This window comes from Anomaloglossus baeobatrachus, chromosome 6 (genome assembly GCF_048569485.1).
Source record: "Anomaloglossus baeobatrachus isolate aAnoBae1 chromosome 6, aAnoBae1.hap1, whole genome shotgun sequence".
Classification (NCBI taxonomy): Eukaryota; Metazoa; Chordata; class Amphibia; order Anura; family Aromobatidae; genus Anomaloglossus; species Anomaloglossus baeobatrachus.
Window position 1 is genome coordinate 132,294,539 of NC_134358.1, and position 25,922 is coordinate 132,320,460.

General features: G+C 47.6%; 1 protein-coding gene across 2 annotated transcripts in view; it reads right to left on the bottom strand.

The window, feature by feature from the left end:
* The window catches only part of FAM110B (family with sequence similarity 110 member B), a 199,616-nt gene that overhangs the window by 34,948 nt on the left and 138,746 nt on the right, over nucleotides 1-25,922 (bottom strand). For both annotated transcript variants that reach the window (XM_075316337.1, XM_075316338.1), the window contains one exon: nucleotides 11,169-11,252. The gene's annotated coding sequence lies outside the window, so the exon portion shown is untranslated. The remainder of the gene's footprint in view (nucleotides 1-11,168; nucleotides 11,253-25,922) is intronic.

Genomic DNA, 25,922 nt, shown 5'->3' on the forward strand with positions numbered 1-25,922 from the left:
TCAAGATGTCTTGAATACTCTAGTGGCTTCAATGCCCCGTCGGTGTGGTGTGGTAATGAAACCAAGAGGTTATGCTACAAAATACTAAGTTATGGCATTGTAAACAATGAATTACTCTATGTTATGATCAATAAATAGTAGATGCAAAACATTTGGCAGTTATTTTTATTTAATAAAATGACCATTCCTATATTCCTAAGCATTTAATTAAAATTAGGGTCAATTGATGACAACTTCATTCACTTTCAATTCACCACCAGGAAAATGGCATCACAACAACCAAAGAGACATAATCATACAGGACTCACCAATTAACAGGAAGTCTACACCCAGGTCTGCACAGGACCACAAGTCTTCGCTCGGTTTTCAGCTCTACTCACAGACAGCAAATTAGGCAGGTAAACTGCCTTTTAATCACTTGCTCTAAATCAGGGGTGGGGAACCTTTTTAATGCCGAGGGCCATTTGGAATTTTCTACCAACCTCCGGGGGCCGCACAAAACTATCAACTTAAAATTACCCTGCTATACTTAGTCAAACAATTAACTCATCATGGCGGCTGAAGCTTCTTGTTTTTGGTGCGGCTATATTATTCAATATTGATCTTATTGCTTCTCACAACTGTTTTTCCACGTTTGTGTCAGCTGGGACTGCTGTAAATACATCACAGGAGATGCTGAGGGCATATACATCACAGGAGATGCTGAGGGCATATACATCACAGGAGATGCTGAGGGCATATACATCACAGGAGATGCTGAGGGCATATACATCACAGGAGATGCTGAGGGCATATACATCACTGGGGAGGGCTGGAAGGAATATACATTGCTGGGAGGACTAGACATCACTGGGGAGGGCTGGGAGGACTAGACATCACTGGGGAGGGCTAGGAGGACTAGACATCACTGGGGAGGGCTGGGAGGACTAGACATCACTGTGGAGGGCTGGGAGGACTAGACATCACTGGGGAGGGCTGGGAGGACTAGACATCACTGGGGAGGGCTAGGAGGACTAGACATCACTGGGGAGGGCTGGGAGGACTAGACATCACTGTGGAGGGCTGGGAGGACTAGACATCACTGTGGAGGACTGGGAGGACTAGACATCACTGGGGAGGGCTGGGAGGACTAGACATCACTGGGGAGGGCTGGGAGGACTAGACATCACTGGGGAGGGCTGGGAAGACTAGACATCACTGGGGAGGGCTGGGAGGACTAGACATCACTGGGAAGGGCTGGGAGGACTAGACATCACTGGGGAGGGCTAGGAGGACTAGACATCACTGGCGAGGGCTGGGAGGACTAGACATCACTGGGGAGGGCTGGGAGGACTAGACATCACTGGGGAGGGCTGGGAGGACTAGACATCACTGGGGAGGGCTGGGAGGACTAGACATCACTGGGGAGGGCTGGGAGGACTAGACATCACTGGGGAGGGCTGGGAGGACTAGACATCACTGGGGAGGGCTGGGAGGACTAGACATCACTGGGGAGGGCTGCGAGGACTAGACATCACTGTGGAGGGCTGCGAGGACTAGACATCACTGGGGAGGGCTGCGAGGACTAGACATCACTGGGGAGGGCTGCGAGGACTAGACATCACTGGGGAGGGCTGCGAGGACTAGACATCACTGGGGAGGGCTGCGAGGACTAGACATCACTGGGGAGGGCTGGGAGGACTAGACATCACTGGGGAGGGCTGCGAGGACTAGACATCACTGTGGAGGGCTGGGAGGACTAGACATCACTGTGGAGGGCTGGGAGGACTAGACATCACTGTGGAGGGCTGGGAGGACTAGACATCACTGGGGAGGACTGGGAGGACTAGACATCACTGGGGAGGACTGGGAGGACTAGACATCACTGGGGAGGGCTGGGAGGACTAGACATCACTGGGGAGGGCTGGGAGGACTAGACATCACTGGGGAGGGCTGGGAGGACTAGACATCACTGGGGAGGGCTGGGAGGACTAGACATCACTGTGGAGGGCTGGGAGGACTAGACATCACTGTGGAGGGCTGGGAGGACTAGACATCACTGTGGAGGGCTGGGAGGACTAGACATCACTGTGGAGGGCTGGGAGGACTAGACATCACTGGGGAGGGCTGCGAGGACTAGACATCACTGGGGAGGGCTGGGAGGACTAGACATCACTGTGGAGGACTGGGAGGACTAGACATCACTGGGGAGGGCTGCGAGGACTAGACATCACTGGGGAGGGCTGGGAGGACTAGACATCACTGGGGAGGGCTGGGAGGACTAGACATCACTGGGGAGGGCTGGGAGGACTAGACATCACTGGGGAGGGCTGGGAGGACTAGACATCACTGGGGAGGGCTGGGAGGACTAGACATCACTGGGGAGGGCTGGGAGGACTAGACATCACTGGGGAGGGCTGCGAGGACTAGACATCACTGGGGAGGGCTGCGAGGACTAGACATCACTGGGGAGGATTATATATCACTGGGGAGGATTATATATCACTGGGGAGGATTATATATCACTGGGGAGGATTATATATCACTGGGGAGGATTATATATCACTGGGGAGGATTATATATCACTGGGGAGGATTATATATCACTGGGGAGGATTATATATCACTTGGGAGGGCTGGGAGAAATATAAGGACATTGCTAGGGGTTCTGACATACCAGGGGGGCACAGGCAGCAGTGTGGAGGCCGCAGGGGCATAGGCAGCAGTGTGGAGGCGACAGGGGCACAGGCTGCCGTGGGGAGGCCACAGGGGGACAGGCTGCCGTGGGGAGGCCACAGGGGGACAGGCTGCCGTGGGGGAGAGTGAGGAGCACAGGCTGCCGTGGGGGAGAGTGAGGAGGATGAGACGCTGCACGGAGCACAGGCTGCAGTGGGAATGCACAAGGAGGACGGGACGCTGCACGGAGCACAGGCTGCAGTGGGGATGTGCAGGGGCACACACAGGCATGGGAGCACAAACACACCTGTCGGACGCTGAGGTAGTAGCTTCTCTTCTGTGGAAAAAGAGCGAGTTGAGCGCTTACTCCACCCACAAAGTACGTCCTCACGCTAGCATGAGGACGTAAGCCATACAGGGTTTAAAGGGCCAGCAGCAAGCAAGACGCTGCTGCCTCCCGAGCTCTGTGGACTGTGGAATGTTCCCGGGGGCCGCAGAAAAGGTCATGGCGGGCCGCATACGGCCCGCGGGCCGGAGGTTCCCCACCCCTGCTCTAAATCCTGGAACTGGAGGTAAGGCCGGAGTCACACTTGCAAGAGACTCGCGTGAGTCTCGCATCATAATCACCTGGCACAACCCCATACTCTCCGGACAGGAGCGTCTCAGCTGCATAGAAATACATGCGGCCGACCCATTCTTGTTAGGAGAGTGTGCGGCCCTGCCGGGTGATACCAGTGTGAGACTTGTGCGAGTCTCTCGCAAGTGGGACTCTGGCCTAAGGGAAAGGCCATACTAATCAGCTCTTGTGGCCGTTCCTAAAATCCGAACCCGAAATCTGGGCCCTATAGGTGTTGAAGCTTGCTTCTCTGGGTTCTAGATCCCTGAAGCTTGCCACCTTGGTGATATACATCTCCCATCCAGGACCTGTCCTGCTGCCACCTTATATCAATATAGATAGATAGCTATATAGATATACACACACTACTCACAATAAGTTAAGGATATTTGGTTTCAAATAAAAATTCAGGATGATCCAAAAATGCCACTGCACTGCCAGCAGGACAAGCTCACCACAACTCCTGCGCCCTGCACTGCCAGCAGCACAAGCTCACCACAACTCCTGCATCCAGCACTGCCAGCAGCACAAGCTCACCACAACTCCTGCGTCCAGCACTGCCAGCAGCACAAGCTCACCACAACTCCTGTGCCCTGCACTGTCAGCAGGACAAGCTCACCAAAACTTATGCACTCTGCATTGCCAGCAGGACAAGCTCACTACAACTCCTGCGCCCTGCACTGCCAGCAGGACAAGCTCACTACAACTCCTGCGCCCTGCACTGCCAGCAGGACAAGCTCACTACAACTCCTGCGCCCTGCACTGCCAGCAGGACAAGCTCACTACAACTCCTGCGCCCTGCACTACCAGCAGGACAAGCTCACCACAACTCCTGCGCCCTGCACTGCCAGCAGCACAAGCTTACCACAACTCCTGTGCCCTGCACTGCCAGCAGCACAAGCTCACCACAACTCCTGCGCCCTGCACTGCCAGCAGGACAAGCTCACCACAACTCCTGCGCCCTGCACTGCCAGCAGGACAAGCTCACCACAACTCATGCGCCCTGCACTACCAGCAGGACAAGCTCACCACAACTCCTGCGCCCTGCACTGCCAGCAGGACAAGCTCACCACAACTCCTGCGCCCTGCACTACCAGCAGGACAAGCTCACCACAACTCCTGCGCCCTGCACTGCCAGCAGCCCAAGCTTACCACAACTCCTGTGCCCTGCACTGCCAGCAGCACAAGCTCACCACAACTCCTGCGCCCTGCACTGCCAGCAGGACAAGCTCACCACAACTCCTGCGCCCTGCACTGCCAGCAGGACACGCTCACCACAACTCCTGCGCCCTGCACTGCCAGCAGGACACGCTCACTACAACTACTGCGCCCTGCACTACCAGCAGGACAAGCTCACCATTACTCCTGCGTCCAGCACTGCCAGCAGCACAAGCTCACCACAACTCCTGTGCCCTGCACTGCCAGCAGGACAAGCTCACCAAAACTTATGCACTCGGCATTGCCAGCAGGACAAGCTTACTACAACTCCTGCGCCCTGCACTGCCAGCAGGACAAGCTTACTACAACTCCTGCGCCCTGCACTGCCAGCAGCACAAGCTCACCACAACTCCTGTGCCCTGCACTGCCAGCAGAGCTTGAGAAGACAAGGAAGCCTCTACCTGCTGCATTGATGTATGTTGGGAAAGAGGGTGCAATAGAGTTCAACATGGTGATGTGCTGGGAACGTCTATAGACTAAGGCTATGTGCGCACTAGGCCATTTTACCCGCGGATTTACCTGCGGATTTGCTGCGGAAATTTCTTGAGAAAGGTTTGAAATCTTTCTGCAGACATTTCCCAGCAAAACCTGGGAACAAAAAATAGCTGTGCGCACGCTGCAGATTTTTCTCAAGAAACTTTCTTGAGAAAATGAGCATGTCCATTATTTTCCGCAGGTACCTGCGGAATACCCCCGGAATTTCACTCCATTCACTGTAATGTAATCGCAAAATTCCGGGGGTATACCGCAGGTAGCAAATGATGTGCGGTATACCCCCGGTATAGCCGCGATTTACCTGCGGTAATGCTCATCCTTCCTGCCTGCCCTGCAGTGTGTCAGTGTCTGCCCGCAGTGTCAGCAGCTTGTCACGCTGCAGCGCAGGTAGACACTGACACACCGCAGTGCGTGCAGCCGCGGGGATGACGGGCGCTGCTGTCAGGATGTGAGATGAGATCATTACCTGCTGTGACGATCTCCTGCTTCCTGATGTCACCGCTGTCACTGCCGTCTATGCCCGTCTCGCGAGCGGCCAGAGACTGTCACTAGCGGTGACGTCACGGGCTCTTGCGATACTGCTGACAACGCGTCGGGCATAGAAGGCAGTGACAGCGCTGATGGCAGGACTACAGGAGATCATCACAGCAGGTAATTATCTCATCTATCCTCCCGACAGCAGCGCTCGTCATCCCCTGCAGTGACCTGGGCTATTGATGTTAGCTCAGGTCACTGCATTGCTCTCCCAGCCAATGGGGAACATTCTGTTCTTCATGGACTGGGACAGTGACTATGGTATGGATCGCCGTATGACGCCCCCCCCTATTGGATTACGCCGGACGTGGAATTGATTGTTCTTTTCAATAAATTGGTGAAAGAGGGAATGTGGGGCGTGTTTTTTCAAATAAAACTTTTTTTGTTGTCTATTTTTTATTTCTTACTGATTGGGTTGGTGATGTCAGGTATCTGATAGACGCGTGACACCACGAACCCCAGGGCTTGATGATGCCAGGTGACATTACACATCTGGCATCAACCCCATATATTACCTCGTTTGCCAATGCACCAGGGCAACGGGATGAGTTGGGGCGAAGCGCCAGGATTGGCACGTCTAATGGATGCGCCACTTCTGGGGCGGCTGCGACCTGCTATTTTTAGACTGGGGAGTGACAATAACAGTGGACCTCCCTAGTCTGAGAATATCAGACCCCAGCTGTCCGCTTTACCTTGGCTGGTGATCCAATTTGGGGGGGACCCCATGTTTTTTGTTTTAAATTATTTATTTAATGTAAAATAACAGCGTGGGGTGCCTTCTGTTTTGGATTAACAGCCAAGGTCAAGCTGCCAGCTGTGGTCTGCAGGCTGCAGCCATCTGCTTTACCCTAGCTGGCTACAAAAGATGGAGGGACCTCACGTGTTTTTTTTTTTAATTATTTATTTTATGGCTAAATACAAGGCTAGGCACCCTTTAGTGCCACATGAAAGTCACTAAAGGGTGCCAGCTTAGAATATGCAGGGGGGTGGCACATTATATAGGTCTTTCTCATCTATCTATCTATTATCTATCTATCTATTCATCTATCCATCTTTCCCTCTATCCATTATCTGTCTATCGATTATCTATTATCTATGTTATTTATTGCAGCAGTTACAGCATAAAAAAAACGCAGGGACCAACCTGCGGAAAAACCGCGGCAAAATCGCGGTAAAAGCGCAGCAAATCCGCGGTAAAAAACGCACGTGTTTTTCCCGCGGATTTGGTACGTTTTTTTACCGCAGGTGCGGTAATCTTCAACTCCCAGAGGTTTCTCAAGAAATGTTCTTGAGAAAAATCACTTTTCTAGTGCGCACAGAGCCTAACAGTATGTTGTATCATGTCACAACCCCTGTATTGAAAAAACAAACAAAAAAACAACTGTTTATGGGAGTGCTTCTTTACCTGTATATATAAATTGGTGAGTAACTTCGAAACAGAAGCCACTTTAAGAATGGTCAAGTCACTTCTTTTTAGCATTTTACAGCTTTTCAAGCGTGAAGCAGTTAAAAAAAAAACTCGAAAAAACTGAGCATGAGAACAGCTATTCGTTTTGACGTTGCAGTGTATAAGATAAGCCACACCAAAAAGATGTGTGCACATATCCTAAAGAAACTCAAAGAAGGAGAGCTTCCTGAAGTGGATTCAGCTTGAAAAACGTGTGGTTTTTGAATAACAAAAATAACACACAGTGTGCACATACACTAACAGATTACTTCACAAAAAAGCTTCTGTGCATTTCCTTGGATCCATGACGTTAAAATGATCTATGGTGTCAGCATATTGTGTCCTGTTTCACCAATTAATTTTAATGTAGAATGAAAAGAAAAGAAAGAGAAAAATAAAATACATACAATATTTCATATTCTATTTACTGGAGAAAAAAATAAACTAAATCAATGTTTCATTAAGAGATTGCAGGCACTGAATTGCCAAATCTGATCATACCTTGATGTTTTGGTTGTGTTATTGGAAATAATCAATGAGCTCAGTCCAATGGTTGAATGAGCAAATCAAGTTGCATAGTAATTAAAGTAGGCATCCACATTTCTTTTAGAGGTCGTTATGGTGACATTAATATATTAATTTTATGGTTACAGTACAAAAACAGCCATACACTGACTCAGGTTGCCAAAGATGACTGTGTATGACACTTGCTGCTCTATTTGCACAATACCTTTTTGTTCCACAACAATTAGCTGATCACAAGATTTTTCTGGCTGCTAAAAATCCCAACTGCAAAGGCTTCCATACACCGTACTTAAAGAGGTTATCCACTACTTTAAAATGGATGGCCCATCCTTCGTATAGGTCATCAATGTCTGATCGGCCGGGGTCTGATGTCTGGCACACCCGCCAATTAGCTGTTTTCGGTGCCGGCGGTGGCAGTCGGAAATGCTCAGGTCCAGAGCTGCCCCGTCTTCTGATAGCGGCGAAGACAGAGTACTGCACATTCACCTCCTATTGATTTGAATAGCTGCAGTCACTATCAGAAGAAGGGTAAGCTCTAGATGTAAGCATTTGTGGATGCCGCTGTTGGCATGGAGAAGAGCTGATTGGCAGAGGTGTTGGGTGTCGGACCCCAGAAAATCAAACGTTGATGATCTATCCTAAGGCCATCAATGTTAAAGTAGATGATGTCACTTGAACCAACAGATTTCACATGGGGGACTCCCAATTGTCCCCTCACCATAATATCTGTTGGGGGACATAACAATTGGGCGATTAGAATTCAATTGTATAAATTCTCAAATTCTTTAGTTTGAAGGGTAAATAAGCCACTGCGACAGGATTCTCCGAGAAAGCACAGAAATGCTCAGCCAAGCCAAAAGTTCCTCTGTATGGAGGAGTGAGGAGAGAAAGCGATTGTGGGCCTTACTCTGTGGGGAACTTAACAGAAAAGGTTTCACAAAAGCTATCACAGGGAAAGTAGCAAAATAAACAAAAAACTGAAAAACCCACAGCAAAGACCCCACTCTAAAAAAAACAAACAAATAAACCCCAAACAAACACGTGCATTTGATAATGCAACACCGGCTTTGCAGGTCACATAAAAACACAATCACTAACAATAAGGCAGCAAATGTCTAATACCGGTATAAAACCAGGGGTGTAATGTCCACGGTCGCAGTGATTACCACTGCGACCGAGCCCAAAAGGGTTAGGGACCTGGCGCTCACCCTGCAGAGAACCAACTGGCACCTCTCTATGATAGAGGATCTGTGCTGTAACAGGAGACCATGAGGCAGCAATGGAGCCCATGAGTCAAGGAGGCCCAGTGCCAGAGTCGGCACCAGGACCCCCCTTGCCTGCAGGCCCTCGACAGTCTTCAAACACAGCACTGATTAGGAATAGAGGGGACCTTTCTGCTCCATCCGCCATCATTCTTGCCACTGTACCTGCATTTGTCGTCTCAGTGCAGCAGGGCGCGGTGACATCACTATTGAAAGACTGCTGTACTGAGACGCAGGACACTGACCAGAGCAGCAGGGGAGCGAGGAGAGGTGAGGACTTGTTTATTTTTATAATTAGTGAGTACACGTGGCCAGAGGCCTATGGGGGTGCATTAAACGGTATGGGGGCTGCACAATGCAATATGGACTCTGGGGCTGTACAATGCAATATGGACTCTGGGGCTGTACAATGCAATATGGACTCTGGGGCTGCACAATGCAATATGGATGACTAATGGTGTTATATTATACATGGATTATGGGGGTGCATTATAATATATGGAGACCTATGGGGTGCTGTATAATATATGGAACATTAAGGGGTGCAGTATACTATATTAAGAACTATGGGGTAAATTATAATACATGGATGACTATGGGAGGTGCATCATAATAATTGGAGGGCTACCTTATACATGGAGGATTATGTGGTGCATTCTAATATATGGAAGGTTATGTGGGGGCCATTATAGTATTTGGAGAGCTTTATATGAGGATGATCAAAGATACAAGGATGGGAAAGCGTTGTGCTGATGAAAAGAGGCTCTTTTCCCTCAGCACGCAGCTTTCCTATGCTCTGCTATACATCTTCCCTCAGCACCCAGCTTTCTCATGCTCTGATATCATGGTAAAGCTGGGTGCTGAGGGAAAGCTGTATATCAGAGCATGGGAAAGCTGCATGCTGATGGAAAGATGTAGAGCAGAGCATGGGGAAGCTGGATGCTGAGGACAAGATGGATATCAGATGATAGGAAAGCTGGGTGCTGATAGAAAGAGGGATTTCAGATCATTGAAAACATGGGTGCTGAGGGAAAGAGCCAAGTGTCAGCGTCATTATCCCATACCCCGAGTGTCGGCATAATTATCCAGTACTCAGTGTCGGGGGGAGGGGCCAGGTCCAAACTTTGCACCGGGGCCCGTCGAACTCTAGTTACACTGTGGCGCTCTGGACTAGCCAGGTCATCACAGATAACACTCACACACCCCCACCCCCACTAGACAGTAACATTAGCCAAACACAAAACCCTTGTTGCCTCCCTCTAGGGTCTGATGTCCACACCAGGTGGGGCGGAGCCAAGCAGTTGGCCCCACCCACCGAGGAGTTCACAGGCCTGGAGGCGGGAAAAGTGTCAGTTAAAAGTTGGAGAGCAGTGGAGGAGGTTGAAGTGAAGAGTGTCTGGGTTTGGGGCCCGAGCACTGACAACAAGGTTGGCAGACGGTGGTCGCCGTCTGCAGGAGTGGTGAATCAACGCGGAACCGTAGGACCGCCGGTACCGACCGGGGAGCGAAGTGAAGCCAGCACACACAGGCAGGGCCATCGGACCCCGACTAGGCTTGGAGTCGCCGTCAACAGTCAAATCCGAGTGTGACAGGAACCCCAGGGGTTTCCCAACAGCCAAAGACCCGATAGAAGGCAACCGCCCACAGCGTGAGGGTATACAGCTACCGCCTAAGGCTAGAGACCCAAGGGCCAGCGCCTGCGGGCAAATGGGCTCCTCCGGCATCCATACACCGGGGAGTGGACTACCGTTGGGGCTCCACCGTAGTCAAACAAGTACACAAAAGGTGCAGGGAAAGACAGCCGCCATCACCTGTCCGGGGAGAGACACTGCAGCCGGCTGCGGGACCCGTCCATCCAGCCATTTGGTTTACCGAGGACTTTGTGCATCTCTTACTGAGTGAGTACACCCGTGCCATTCGGCACCACGCCGCACTGTCCCTGCAACCCTGCACCTCACCAACCCTGCCTCCCCATCACACCACTGGGCCCCGGGACCACCGACCCCTACCCACGGAGGGGGAAAACAACATCCCAGCTGCTCCATACCATCGCTCCCGGGATCCCCGTCACCAGCAGCGGTGGTGCCTACCTTCACCACAACCCGTGGGTGGCGTCATGGACTAAATCCCCCAAACCAACCACCCCTTTCACTCACGGGCGAGGAGCACCGCTCGAGTCCCCGGATCCGGCCCACCGCTCGAGCCACCGAGCAGCAGCAGCCACAGCAGCGCCGGACCCGAGCGTTAGCGAGCGCAGCGGCGGCGTCATCCCCGCCCGCGACAACACCACTGTGAAACACTGTGTTTAAAGCAGAGCTTGTTGGAAGTATCATTATATAATTTCTGCCACATCACGTAGTATATAAATGTTAATGCTACAAGTTTTGAATGGCAAGTAATTAGGAATCGTTACTCACTTTTTGGATATGCAGAGTTTGGGTCTTTATGAAGCTTCCCACTATGTTGCCCCAGCTTCGTTTGATGTTCAAGGCATTACAGATCTGGAAAAAAAAATATTCCTAATAAGTAAGGCTTTCATATCTGCAAATATTCATCAAAGAAGAGTGTGTGCAAGATTATCTTAATATCGGTCTTGCGTGCTTCCTGCAGAGTTAAAAGAGGCTCTTATAAATGCGGTACTGTGTTAACCAGTAGTTCAGTGTGGATTTGATTTTGGAGAATTCTGCTAGTATCAAGAAATTTGGAAGATAAAGCTTTAGTCTTTAATTCAGACCATACATTTTTAAATCCCAAAAAGCTCCAAAATTTCAGCAAGAAAGATAAAAAACAAAAAAAAAAAAAATCAAGCAATCTGCACTCCTTCGTACTGTACATCTGAGATCATCCTTTAAAAGCTGAACAGTCGTTTCTCCTAAGAGCTAAGCCAGCACAAAATATATGTAATTCTAAAACCACATAAAATAGGTGTTACGGCTCAAATATCACTGTACTTTTGCGTTTACTGCCAAAAAAAGACCGTCATTGAAAAAGTCATTGCCCGGTCTTAACTGTAGATATCAAATCAAAAGATAAAATAAGAACAGCGTTGTTAGTCAAGATGAGGTTTAGGTAATAAAAACAGTTTTCTATAAAAGTATCGTATCACAACAGAGTATTTCTACGGTAGACTGACAAATTGTTACACAATCCACTACAGCAGCCGTCGTACCAATGACTGAGATACTGGAAGGTTGGAATCCAATGTAGATTGCTACGAGAGTAGTGACTTAAGGACATACGTCATTATGGCGTTATTATAAGGCTATTTGTGTCAAGATGCAAACGCTAATGAATTGTTAGTTGTCACCATCCACTCTAATAGTCATGACTCAATCAAGCCACCAAATATACTTCCTTTGATGTACTGTAGTTCTGCAAAGAACTCCTAACTCTCAGGCCAATTTCTCCTCTACACAAATAGTGAAGAGGCAATGGACCAGAGCTGTGCTTCCACCCAAAAGAGGCAATTTATGACCAACTTCTGCACTACATTGTAAAACAAAAATTGTATCATGTAACTAAATACAGCTACAGTATAACCATACAAATGTGTGGGTTTATTAGATTATTGCTACATTCTTTTTTCTCCATGATATCGACAGTTGTATCCTAAAGCGCGGTCGGCAGAAATTACCATGGACATAGCATAAGATGGACATAAGTTGGTGATGTACTGTATTTTATAACGAGGTTGATCAATTTTTGAAGTGCAACAGCGATTCAAAACAAGTCAGCCATCCCACCAGTTAAAAAAAAACAAAACAAGACCACTAACACTATCGCAGCCTACAACAGTGCCCCTACAACTGAGCCAACTTGGGAGTGCACCATGACAGCGCATTTCTGGAATGGTTTGCAACTGGAAGGAATAAGTCGGCAACAGAAGCAACCTCTGAGGATTCCACAATTTCCTCTATAATCTTCTGAAGGCTACCCGCTAGGACACATACGGTATAACAAAGGCTTAAAAACTCTGCATTGGGACTAGAATTGAGCAATTACCCAGTTCTGACCACAGGTCTGGTCCTCTGTGACAGCCAGCCTTCACTTCTATGGAAGGAACCCATTGTCTGGCATCTTCAAGGGGCCTCTGGTCTTCCTTAAGCCCAGAATTGTCAAAAGTATTAAGATGCTAGGCTGAGGATACCGGCTGCAGAAGCTAAGTCCAACTGCAAGAAGACTGGACCAGAGGCTGGAACCAGGTACCAAATATTGTAACTCATCTCTGTTTGGAACTTGAGACCTTAAAGAGGACCAGCCACCAGGATTTTCAGATATAAACTAAAGCCAGTGCTATACTGGCGATATCATACTGATTCTAAACATACCTTTAGTTGTGATATCAGATGTAGGCTTTCTGAAATAAAGGCCCCAGTCTGCCTGCTTGTCTTTCCTTCTCCTGCAATAACAGAGACAATGGCAGGGAGGACAGGCAGGCATATAGGGGCGGGAATAACTAGCAAAACGTGATCCCCCTATTAGATATTCCGTTACACCTCTCATCAAATAACCGTGCATTTCCCAAACTTTACTTGCCTGTATTTCAGAAAGTATACATCCGATCTTACAACTAAACGTATGTTTAGAATCCGCATGATAGCACCAGTATAGCACCGGCTTAAGTTTATATATGAAAATTCTGGTGGATGGTCCCCTTTAAGTCCCAAACAGAGAATTCATAAAGTAGCAATAAATGGTAAGGTAGCAGAAAAACGTAGAACTCCTATGATTTCCCTCATATTCAAGCTTATGATCCTCCTTCTTCAATTCCATAACTTTTAAATTAGGGAATTGTTAGTTATTCAATCTAAATTTGTGATGGTATACATATATATTTCACAACAATTGAGAATATCCTGACAATTAGCTGAAACTAAAATCTGAAAAAGCAGCAAAAACCCCATTTGGAAAACTTGGTGTTTTTAAAAGATGCAGGAAAGTTAAGGCGGCGTTACACGCTACGATTTATCTGACGATATGTTGTCGTTAGCGACGTTGTTGCGTGTGACACCTACGAGCGACTCCGAACGATTGCAAATAGGTTGAAAATCGTTGATTGTTGACACGTCGTTCACTTTCAAAATATTGTTCATCGTTTGGAACGCAGCAGACATATTGGTACGTTTGACACCCTGCAAATGACAAACAACATCCACACGACCGCCTTGGTCAAACAATATATCGCTGAACGATTTTGCGTCGCTTGTGCGATCGTTACATGCGACTGTTAATAAACAACCTATGTGTGATCTCGGCAAATCCTAACTACGATCTGGGCGTGTCATGTCGCTCATGAGATCGTCAGATAAATCGTAGCATGTAAAGCGGCCTTTAATGTGTGAACCCAACCTTAAAAGAAAAATGCATGCTTCAGACAACAAAGGTTAAATTTACTGACCGGCCAATGATTCTGGCAGTTATTAGCTTAAGTTACTCGCTATTACATGCTATCTTTGGATGCAAAAGAGCCTTTGGAGATCAGTTTAAAATCTGGATTTCCATTCTATACTCAGATCTTAAAGCACAGATTAAAACCATCAAGGGAATATTCTATCCGATTAAAAACCTGGCTGAGTTTTAAAAGCAGGCTCTATTCCAGGGTAAGAGTGTTTCAATGCGCTTACCTGAAATTTCAGCAAATTTACAACACTGAAAAAAGGTATAAAGTATTTGATGGCTTACCACCTCCCCCCGAAACCCATACTTTACCGATCAAGATGCATTTTGTGCTGCTTCAGTTTTAGCCATGGCAAAGTGTGTCATCCTTAAGCTCAAGACATCTGTCAAGAGTACAGAAGAGGAACGAATATTCTGTGACAAGTGGTGGTGACCAACATGTCACATCACTTCCTTTTTTTATGTTGTCTGGTTTAGAAAAACCATGGTTACATTCCCTATTAAGCAATTCTGAGTGATTAGGCCCCTCGTCAATTACCCAGAGAGAAGAGTAGAAAAAATAAATAAAAAGAAATATGAGCAACCCTCTTAACTTCTAAATGTGGGAAAGTAGATTTAGAAACGTAGTTTAACCAGGGACCGTTTACAGGAGATGAGGTGAGATTTCATCAAATACAGAAGTTCTTGTTTTCGACATAATACTGCAAACTAACCATTCACAGTAACATAAACCAAAGGGTCAGCAAAAAAAACCCAAGAAAAACAGCACATACTTTAGCAGCAAAATGTTGTTGCAAATAATAATGAAATGTACATACAAATATTAATAAAAAAAAATAAAAAAAAATAAAAACCTATTAAAGCATGGATGTCAAACTCAAATACAAAGAGGGACAAAGTTAAGAACTTGGTAAGTCGTGGGCCAACCTAGCTCTCCATACAGAATACTGGGCCGCACCTAGCCCTCCATACAGAATACTGGGCCCCACCTAGCCCTCCATACAGAATACTGGGCCCCACCTAGCCCTCCATACAGAATACTGGGCCCCACCTAGCCCTCCATACAGAATACTGGGCCCCACCTAGCCCTCCATACAGAATACTGGGCCCCACCTAGCCCTCCATACAGAATACTAGGCCCCACCTAGCCCTCCATACAGAATACTGGGCCCCACCTAGCCCTCCATACAGAATACTGGGCCCCACCTAGCCCTCCATACAGAATACTGGGCCCCACCTAGCCCTCCATACAGAATACTGGGCCCCACCTAGCCCTCCATACAGAATACTGGGCCCCACCTAGCCCTCCATACAGAATATTGGGCCCCACCTAGCCCTCCATACAGAATACTGGGCCCCACCTAGCCCTCCATACAGAATAATAGACCCCACCTAGCCCTCCATAAAGAATAATGGGCCCCACCTAGCCCTCCATACAGAATAATGGGCCCCACCTAGCCCTCCATACAGAATAATGGGCCCCACCTAGCCCTCCATACAGAATAATGGGCCCCACATAAACCTTCATACAGAATAATGGGTGCCTGGCATTGTAGTTCAAATAAAGTCTGCCAGCAGGCCAGAGTTTAACATGTGTGCCTTAAAGGGATCTTCCTAGTCTGATGTCTGTTGTCCAATTACAACATGCAGCAATGCTCTCATAGTGAAGACTCATCCCATGGCAGTCATAAGGCAATGCTGTCCATAACACGCAGGGTCGCTGCACAAAACGTAGCTCCAAGTAGTCATATTCGAAATTTATTAAGAATTTCAGCAGTTTTATTTTCTTGGAGGTTTATGGCATAGTTTACTCACTTTTTATATCTTACTGCTGGTTAGGAGAGTGATAGGCAGGAGTGTAGCTACCACGGTTGCTGGGGTCAACATTGCGACCAGGCCCAAGAAGTTAGGAGCCAGCGGCTGCCCTGCAGATCAGGAGCCAGCTCCTTTCTGAGAGAGAGAGGAGTGAGCTGCGCTGTTCTGTCACAGACCACGCGGCCGCTATATGAACTGGTGTCAGCGGCGGCGGCACCGGGTTCCCATCCCCTGTCATTGCACATTGCAATGATATTGCATCGATCAGCCGGAGCCACTCCATGCATCATCATTCTCCCCCGTGCCTGCGCGGTGACTTCACTCCTGTGGGACTGCTGTGCTGAGAGCACAGAGCGCAGGACAGGAGGACGCTGACCGGAGCAGCGGGGGAACAAGGACAGAGGTAAGAACGAGCAGCGGTGAAACAAGGAGAAGTGAGGACAAAGCAGTGGTGGAAGGAGGAGAGGCGAGTACTTGTTTATTTTTTTATTTTTATAAATCAGTTAGTACATGGTGGCCAGTGGCATGAGGTGCTGCATGATTCATAGAGGCCTGGGGGGGGGGCTGGCTGCATGATACATGGAGGCCTGGGGGGGGGCTAGCTGCATGATACATGGAGGCCTGGTGGGGCTGGCTGCATGATGCATGGAGGCCTGGGGGGGCTGGCTGCATGATACATGGAGGCCTGGGGGGGCTGGCTGCATGATACATGGAGGCCTCGGGGGGCTGGCTGCATGATACATGGAGGCCTCGGGGGGCTGGCTGCATGAAACATGGAGGCCTCGGGGGGCTGGCTGCATGAAACATGGAGGCCTCGGGGGGCTGGCTGCATGAAACATGGAGGCCTCGGGGGGCTGGCTGCATGATACATGGAGGTCTATGGGGCTGCATAAAAAACATGAAGGACATCTTATACATGGACTATAGCGGTGCAATATACATGGAGGAGTATGGGACTGCATAATACAATATGAAGCTTTATTATAATACATATAGGACTAGGGGAGCTACATTCTAATATATGGAGGACTATGAAGGCTACCTTATACATGGACTATGGGGGTGCACTATAAAACATGGAGCACTATGTGGTGAATTATAATATATGGAGAACTATGGGGTGAATTATAATACATGGAGAACTATGGGAAATTCATTATAATACATGGGGGACTATGGAGGTGCATTCTAATATATGAAGGGTTATGTAAGACCCTTTATACTATATGAAAGGCTATGTGGGGGGCATTATAGTATTTGGAGAACTATATACGAGGGGGGACAAGGATACAAGAATGGGATGGGAATGTTTTGTACTGAGGGAAAAAGGCTCTTTCCTTCAGCACCCAGCTTCCCAATGCTCTGATATGGGAAAGCTGGGTGCTGAGGTAAAGATGTATAGCAGAGCATGGGAAAGCTGGGTGCAGAGGACAAGATGGATATCAGAACATAGGAAAGCAGGGTGTTGATAGAGGGATTTCAGATCATGGAAAACCTGGTTGCTGTGGGTAAGAGCCAAGTGTCAGCATCATTATCCTGAACCCAGAGTGTCAGTGTTATTATCCCGTACCCCAAGTATCAGTGTACGTAGAGGGGGGCCCAGGTCCAAACTTTGCACCAGGGCCCATCAAACTCTAGTTACACAACTGGTGATAGGAATATTTAACATTTCCGAGTTATGTTGCCACTTTGGATAATAATACTAACGCTCCCCTGTAGAGATCATCCGTAATCATCGGTATTCTAAAGGCCCCGTCACACACAGAGAGAAATCTTTGGCAGATCTGTGGTTGCAGTGAAATCATGGACATATTGTTCCATTTGTACACAGCCACAAACCTGGCACTGATTGTCCACAATTTCACTGCAACCACAGATCTGCCGCAGATTTATCTCTGTGTGTGACAGGGCCTTAAGAGTTGATCAGGCTGTTGTGGATTTTTATTTCCTAAATTCTTGAATCAACTAGTTTTTTCAGGTGAACTCTTCTGCTCTTGCTAAAAAAAGTGGATAAAAAAACCTGCCTCAGGTCACAGATGACACATGCATGAATGCCGAACCCAGAGCTACAGTGTGCTGAAAATACCTCACTATTTCCTGCAGGTAAAATGTAAATTCCAGAGGATGAAGCTCCGAAAATATCTGTAATTTGTCAAGAAGTGGATTAGACCAGGCAAGGCCGCACTTGTCACTTCCTACCCTTCTTTCACTGCATACATTTAAGGCCCGGAGAATACAAGAAATGCAGTTTGACTTTCTTCCTTTAAGTGGCACAGAAGTCACTTGCGTACTAGTTTTGATTGCAGAAAAAAGCAGCATGTCAATTCTTTGAGTTTTTCCATTGAATATAGTGAAAAAAACGCCTTTGCAAAAATGCACTGAAACAAGTCAAAAACGCAAGCTTTTTTTATACATTTTTTTGGCCGGAGGGTGTGTTTTTTGCTGAAGAAACAAAACTGCAGTGTGCACACATAGCATAACAATTCCACAGTTCAAAGGAGCGGAGTGAGGGTCTTGCTCACAAGAGCTTACAATCCATATTGCATGGTCCAGTCATCTTTATAATATATAAGGGTAAACCAGTAAAGCTGTAAGGACCGGTCACCAGTCAGGATTTGTAGATGTCCATGTGCAACGTCCTATGGAGTATAAGGAATGTGGTCAGGGTTGTCAACTGTGCAGAAATTCCTGGACAGTCCGTTAAAATAGGGTACGGTACTTTTTTGCCCCTTCTAAAAAACATTTGAGGAGTTCATGATTTTTTTTGAAGCTGAAGAAACCTACAGATTTATTATTTACAATAATTATCATTTTACAGTGAATGTAGCAGATTTCTACTGATGAGAATTATGGGCTGTATAAATAGACCACTGATTGATTATCGTTTTCCATTGTATCTATAAAAAACATGTCTGTGACTTTTTAATGAGCTGTGCAGAAAAAAAAAAAAAAGTCAAGTTGGCAACTGGGTGTGTGCGCAGGGGGGAGGGGGGGGGGTTGGTGTAAAGTTTGGTGTTCGGACGCTGCAAAAAAAAAAAAAAAAAAAAAAATCAGTGTCCGAGATCAGAGTTCTGCTGCTTTACGTATGGAAACCACTCTATCGAGCATCGCCGTGCTCGGGTACACTTAGTGCTCAGCCCAGTGTGAGCCGCTTGAAGTGTTTGAATGGCTTGCACTGGGGCAACAACAGTGTTATCAGATGTAGTGTGCACCAAACATGGAGAAAAAAAAAAAAAAAATACCTGCCCTTCCTCCCCCCGGAAGTGATCTGTTTATGGCTGGGTGTACTGTATGTGGGTGGAGACCTGAACTGCCCAATCAGTGACTTCCAATGAAGTTCAGGTCAAGAACTAAACTTTGAGGTTCGGCACTTCAACGGGACCGCTCATTTCTAGCAGTGAGTTGTTGACTATTCATCCATTCATAAAACTGATTAGTAATTCCTTACTCTTGACTTATTTCTTAGTATATATATATACTAACCTGACATCTGCCAAAACAAAGTCTATATTTCCATATAGAACTATTCAATGTGATATTTCTCCCTTTCTAATGGAGTTATAGCTTCTATAGTAGGCAGGAGCTGAACTCACAATTCTGCAGGCTTTAGGCAGAAAACTAAAGCTGGCCATAGAGATATAGTACATGATTGATGGGACTATCTATACTAGCTGTAGTACCCAGGCATTGCCTGGGATAGTAACTGTCTGTCTCTCTCCCAGTCTCTGTCTGTGTGTCGCTGTGTGTCTGTTTCTATCTCTGTATCTGTCTGTACCTCTCTCTCTCTCTCTCTCTCTCTGTGTATCTGTCTGTGCCTCTCTCTCTCTCTCTGTGTATCTGTCTGTGCCTCTCTCTCTCTCTGTGTATCTGTCTGTGCCTCTCTCTCTCTGTGTATCTGTCTGTACCTCTCTCTCTCTCTGTGCCTCTCTCTCTCTCTGTGTATCTGTCTGTACCTCTCTCTCTCTCTCTCTCTCTGTGTATCTGTCTGTGCCTCTCTCTCTCTCTGTGTATCTGTCTGTGCCTCTCTCTCTCTCTGTGTATCTGTCTGTGCCTCTCTCTCTCTCTCTCGCTGTGTATCTGTCTGTGCCTCTCTCTCTCACTGTGTATCTGTCTGTGCCTCTCTCTCTCTCTGTGTCTGTCTGTGCCTCTCTCTCTCTCTGTGTCTGTCTGTGCCTCTCTCTCTCTCTCTCTCTGTATCTGTCTGTGTGTCTCTCTCTGTATCTGTCTGTGTGTCTCTCTCTCTGTCTGTGCCTCTCTCTCTCACTGTATCTGTCTGTGCCTCTCTCTCTCTGTGTCTGTCTGTGCCTCTCTCTCTCTCTCTGTGTCTGTCTGTGCCTCTCTCTCTCTGTCTGTCTGTGCCTCTCTCTCTCTCTCTCTGTGTCTCTCTCTGTATCTGTCTGTGTGTCTCTCTCTCTCTGTATCTGTCTGTGCCTCTCTCTCTCTGTCTGTGTCTCTCTCTCTCTGTATCTGTCTGTGCGTCTCTCTCTCTGTATCTGTCTCTGCCTCTCTCTCTCTGTATCTGTCTGTGCCTCTCTCTCTCTGTATCTGTCTGTGCCCATATATATATTAACCTGACATCTGCCAAAACAAAGTCTATATTTCCATATAGAACTATTCAATGTGATATTTCTCCCTTTCTAATGGAGTTATAGCTTCTATAGTAGGCAGGAGCTTAACTCACAATTCTGCAGGCTTTAGGCAGAAAACTAAAGCTGGCCACAGAGATATAGTACATGATTGATGGGACTATCTATACTAGCTGTAGTACCCAGGCATTGCCTGGGATAGTAACTGTCTCTTTCCCAGTCTCTGTCTGTGTGTCGCTGTGTGTCTGTGTCTCTGTCTGTATCTGTCTGTGCCTCTCTCTCTCTCTGTCTGTATCTGTCTGTGCCTCTCTCTGTTTGTATCTGTCTGTGCCTGTATCTGTCTGTATCTGTCTGTGCCTCTCTCTGTCTGTATCTGTCTGTGCCTCTCTCTCTCTCTGCATCTGTCTGTGCCTCTCTGTCTGTGCCTCTCTCTTTCTGTGCCTGTCTGTGTGTGTCTCTCTCTCTGTGCCTGTCTGTCTGTGTCTCTCTCTCTCTGTGTCTGTCTCTTTGCCCGTCTGTCTCTTTGCCAGTCTGTCTCTCCACCGACATCTTATTACCTCACACAAGCTTCTTATACTAAAGCGGGCTTTACATGCAACGACATCGCTAACGAGATGTTGTTGGGGTCACGGAATTCGTGACGCACATCCAACCTCGTTAGCGACGTCGTTGCGTGTGAAACGCAGGAACGACCGTTCACGATCAAAATTACTTACCTAATCATTGACACGTCGTCTCTATCCTGATTATCGTTGCTGTTGCAGGACGCAGGTTGTTCGTCGTTCCTGCGGCAGCACACACCGCTACGTGTGATACCGCAGGAACGAGGAACATCACCGTACCTGCGGCCGCCCGCAATGAGGAAGGAAAGAGGTGGGCGGGATGTTCGGCCCGCTCATCTCCGTCCCTCCGCTTCTATTGAGCGGCCGCTTAGTGACGCCGAACGAACTGCCCCCTTAGACAAGAGGCGGTTCCCCGGCCACAGCGACGTCACTAGGCAGGTAAGTATGTGTGGCGGGTGTAAGCGATGTTGTGCGCCACGGGCAGCGATTTTCCCGTGACGCACAACTGACGGGGGCGGGTGCTTTCATCAGCGACATCAGTAGCGATATCGCTGTGTGTAAAGCCCGCTTTACAGTTTATTTTGTTCCTATAGCAACCACTGACAGTTGCTATTTATAGCCTGCAGCTCCCATTCATTTTAATGGATGCAGGATTTTTGTAGAGTGACTGTAAAGCGCGGGGTTAAATTTTCCCACCCAAAACATAAGCTATGACGTTCCCTGAGTCACATGGAGTGTCTGTGAAAAATTTCGCTATTGTAAATGCGACGGTGTGGATTCCTTTAGCGGACATACACACATACACTCAGCTTTATATGTTAGATTATGCATGCTTGGGTAGAAGAGGAAGGACGCCCCTTGCACTTGCCAATCTCCGGTAAGAGCAACCGGACTTGTCAAGGTGATAATCGGCACACCCGATCTTCATTTCCCATGACATTGGGCATTAGGAGATCGAGAGGACGCCCTATGCCTATTAGATTCTCAGTGCACAAAACATTTTGGTGGGTTCTGGTGACATTTAGCTAATGTTTATGGACCACAAAACTCTCCCAATGTATGAGCAGAGTTCCATCAAGTCTTTTTCAAAATCCTCTATTTATGAGCATGTAGGTCAATGTCACAATCTAATATTAGACTGCCATATTGGACAGGTAGGTTTCGCTGCAGTCTCATTGTGCTGCTTCAGGGAGGACAGAAGTTATAACTGGTACATCAACAATAAATTACATTGGCTACAGTGTGAACTGTGCCTTAGGCATGTATAGGACATTGCATTGCTATTACATCACTTCTTTATTCTACAGTCCTCCGCTCTCCTATATCTCTTATGAATGTAAAGGAGACTTTCCTGAGCTGAAGGTGAAATCTAAACTGTAAATCTCCAGGGAGGCTGCCATGTCCTTGGATTAAACCTCCAATGAAGGGTTTTAGCACTGACTGAATATATTTTGTACACGGGAATGGCGTCCTTTGGCATCCAACTCACATAGTGAGGCCGCAGCAGATATCAATGCATGACAGTAAAAGTTGTTTTTAAGTAAAAGCCCCTGAAATTCCTGCACTTCTCAGTGTATTTTGGTTACAGCATGACTTAATGTCAGTACTAAGCATTTGCTGACGCTGTGTTACTATCTGAGCCATAGAAAATCCTCTTAGTTTAAAAGCACATTGCTCATCTATTATATGCAAGTAAAGTCAAAATCAGAAACTCTACAGTAAGGATATTCAGTCCAGATAATGTTACAAGGAAGGAGTGTACCCCTCAGCCTCCCCCCATCCCTCCAAATAATTAAAAAATGGTGGTTATGGCAGCAAACCAATAAAATGGCAGCCATTATGGGTTTTTACCAGCATTATAACATTTACCTCGTCTATCGTCTAAGGCAGGGGTCTCAAACTCGTCAGAGTAAGTGGGCCGCACATAAAAAAAATTTAAGGCAGAGGGCCGCATTCCTTTCAAATTTAATACAATACAATATAATTGCTAATCAATTATTTCAACTATTATAACAATGCTACATTAGTATGCGCTGAGAATCAAAAATACCGTGAAGCGAATTGTCATTTTTTTATATTATTTATTTGTCAAAGAGAGTGGGCATCTGTGATTGGCATCAGCATCAAAATGTATAAGCAGATTCCAGGTTATTCCAACAGCCAAGCACAAACACTCATTCTCTGTCACAGCATTAAAAAAATTACATAGCGCTACGCAGTATTTTTGATTCTCAGAGCAGATAAAGCGGACAGGTACGGGCTGCCACCCCCAGCTGCCTGGCTTTACCTTAGCTGGCAATCAAAATATAGGGAGCCCAATTGTTTTTTTAATTAAATAATGGGAAAAAAAAATGCGTGGGCTCCCGCCATATTTTGATCACCAGCCAGGTAAAACCAGACAGCTGAGGGCTGGGATTCTCAGCGTGGTAAGGCCCAAGCATTGTGGGCCCCCCACAGCCCACAACCGCCCCTGGAAATGGCGCATTCATCACAGCGCTATTTCCAGGTGCTTTACCTGGCTCTTCCAGCGTCCCTGGTGGCAGTGGCACGCTGGGTAATAATGGGGTTAATACCAGCTTTGTATTCTCAGCTGGTAGTAAACCCGAAATTCATGGTGTCATGTCAAATTAGATGTGACCACCATGAATTTTTAGTAAACAGTAAAAAAACACAACACAGAGAAAAATCTTTTTATTAGAAATGAAACAAAAAACACATTTAGGGACTCCATATTTTTTAGAAAAAAAAAGCTTCCCTCTGACGTAGTCCAAAGTCAATGTCAGCTCAGCTTCATCGCTCTGAACAGATGAGCGTCTGTCCAGACCGACAAGAAGGCTGAGACTGAAAGTAACATTTTCCGGTCTTCCAGTCACCATCAAAATCATTTTTATCATCATACACACACAGCCACCATCATCATCATACAAACACACACGGCAATCATCATCATCATCATACACAGCCATCGTCGTCATCATCATCATCGTCGTCACTCACAAACAGCCACCACCACAATCATCATCAGTCACACACAGCCACCACCGCCATTATTATCAGTTGCACACAGTCACCACCACCATCATCAGTCACAAACAGTCACCACCACCATCATCAGTCACACACAGCCACCACCGCCATCATCAGTCACACACAGCCACCACCGCCATCATCATCATCAGTCGCACACAGCCACCATCACCATCATCAGTCACAAACAGCCACAACCGCCATCATCATCATCAGTCACACACAGCCACCATCACCATCATCATCATCATCATCAGTCGCACACAGCCACCATCACCATCATCATCATCAGTCGCACACAGCCACCATCACCATCATCATCAGTCACAAACAGCCACTACCACCGCCATCATCATCATCAGTCACACACAGCCACTACCGCCATCATCATCATCATCATCATCATCAGTCGCACACAGCCACCACCACCACCATCATCAGTCACAAACAGCCACCACCACCACCATCAGTCACACATAGCCACCACCGCCATCATCAGTCACACACAGCCACCACCGCCATCATCATCATCAGACGCACACAGCCACCACCGCCATCATCAGTCACAAACAGCAACTACCGCCATCATCATCATCAGTCACACACAGCCACCACCGCCATCATCATCATCAGTCGCACACAGCCACCACCGCCATCATCATCATCAGTCGCACACAGCCACCACCGCCATTAGCATCATCAGTCGCACACAGCCACCACCATCATCATCATCAGTCCCACACAGCCACCACCGCCGTCATCATCATCAGTCCCACACAGCCACCACCGCCATCATCATCATCAGTCACACACAGCCACCACCGACATCATCATGATCAGTCATACACAGCCACCACCGCCATCATCATGATCAGTCGCACACAGCCACCATCAATATCAGTCACACACAGCCACCACCTCTATCATCATCATCCTCATCATCATCAACACACAGCCATCATCATCATCATCCACACACATACAGCCATCTTCACCATCAACACACACAGCCATCATCATCATCATCATCCACACACACACACACACACACACACACACACACACAGCCATCATCATACACACACACATCATCATCACACACACACACAGCCATCATCATCACACACACAGCCATCATCTTCATACACACACACGCAGCCATCATCACACACACAGCCATCATCATCACACAGCCATCATCATCACACACACACAGCCATCATCATCACACAGCCATCATCAACACACACACACACACACACACAGCCATCATCATACACAAACACACACACACACACACAGCCATCATCATACACACACACACACACACACACACACACACACACAGACACCACAAACGTTCTAACGTGCCCTATGCTCTTGTTCCTTCCGCTGCACCCGCCGACAAAGCAGCTGACGTCAGCGCTGCTCAGGTCGCGCTGCTGAGCTCGAGTTGAATGCCGCCGTCGATTGCTTCACCCTGACAACTCCGGCTTTGATTGCTTCTCCCTGGCGGCTTCTCCAATGCGGAAGTGCGGCCGGCCGCGGCTGCAATGTTAAAGTGCGGCTGGCGACCGCTAAAAGACTGGAGGCAGTGGAGGGAAAATATCAGGTGTTCTGCACTGTGTCTGCGGGCCGCATAAATCAGACTGGCGGGCCGCATGCGGCCCGGGGGCCGCGTGTTTGAGACCCCTGGTCTAAGGGGTACTTTCCACACTACGACATCGCAGGTGCGATGTCGGTGGGGTCAAATTGAAAGTGACGCACATCCGGTGTCGCTGTC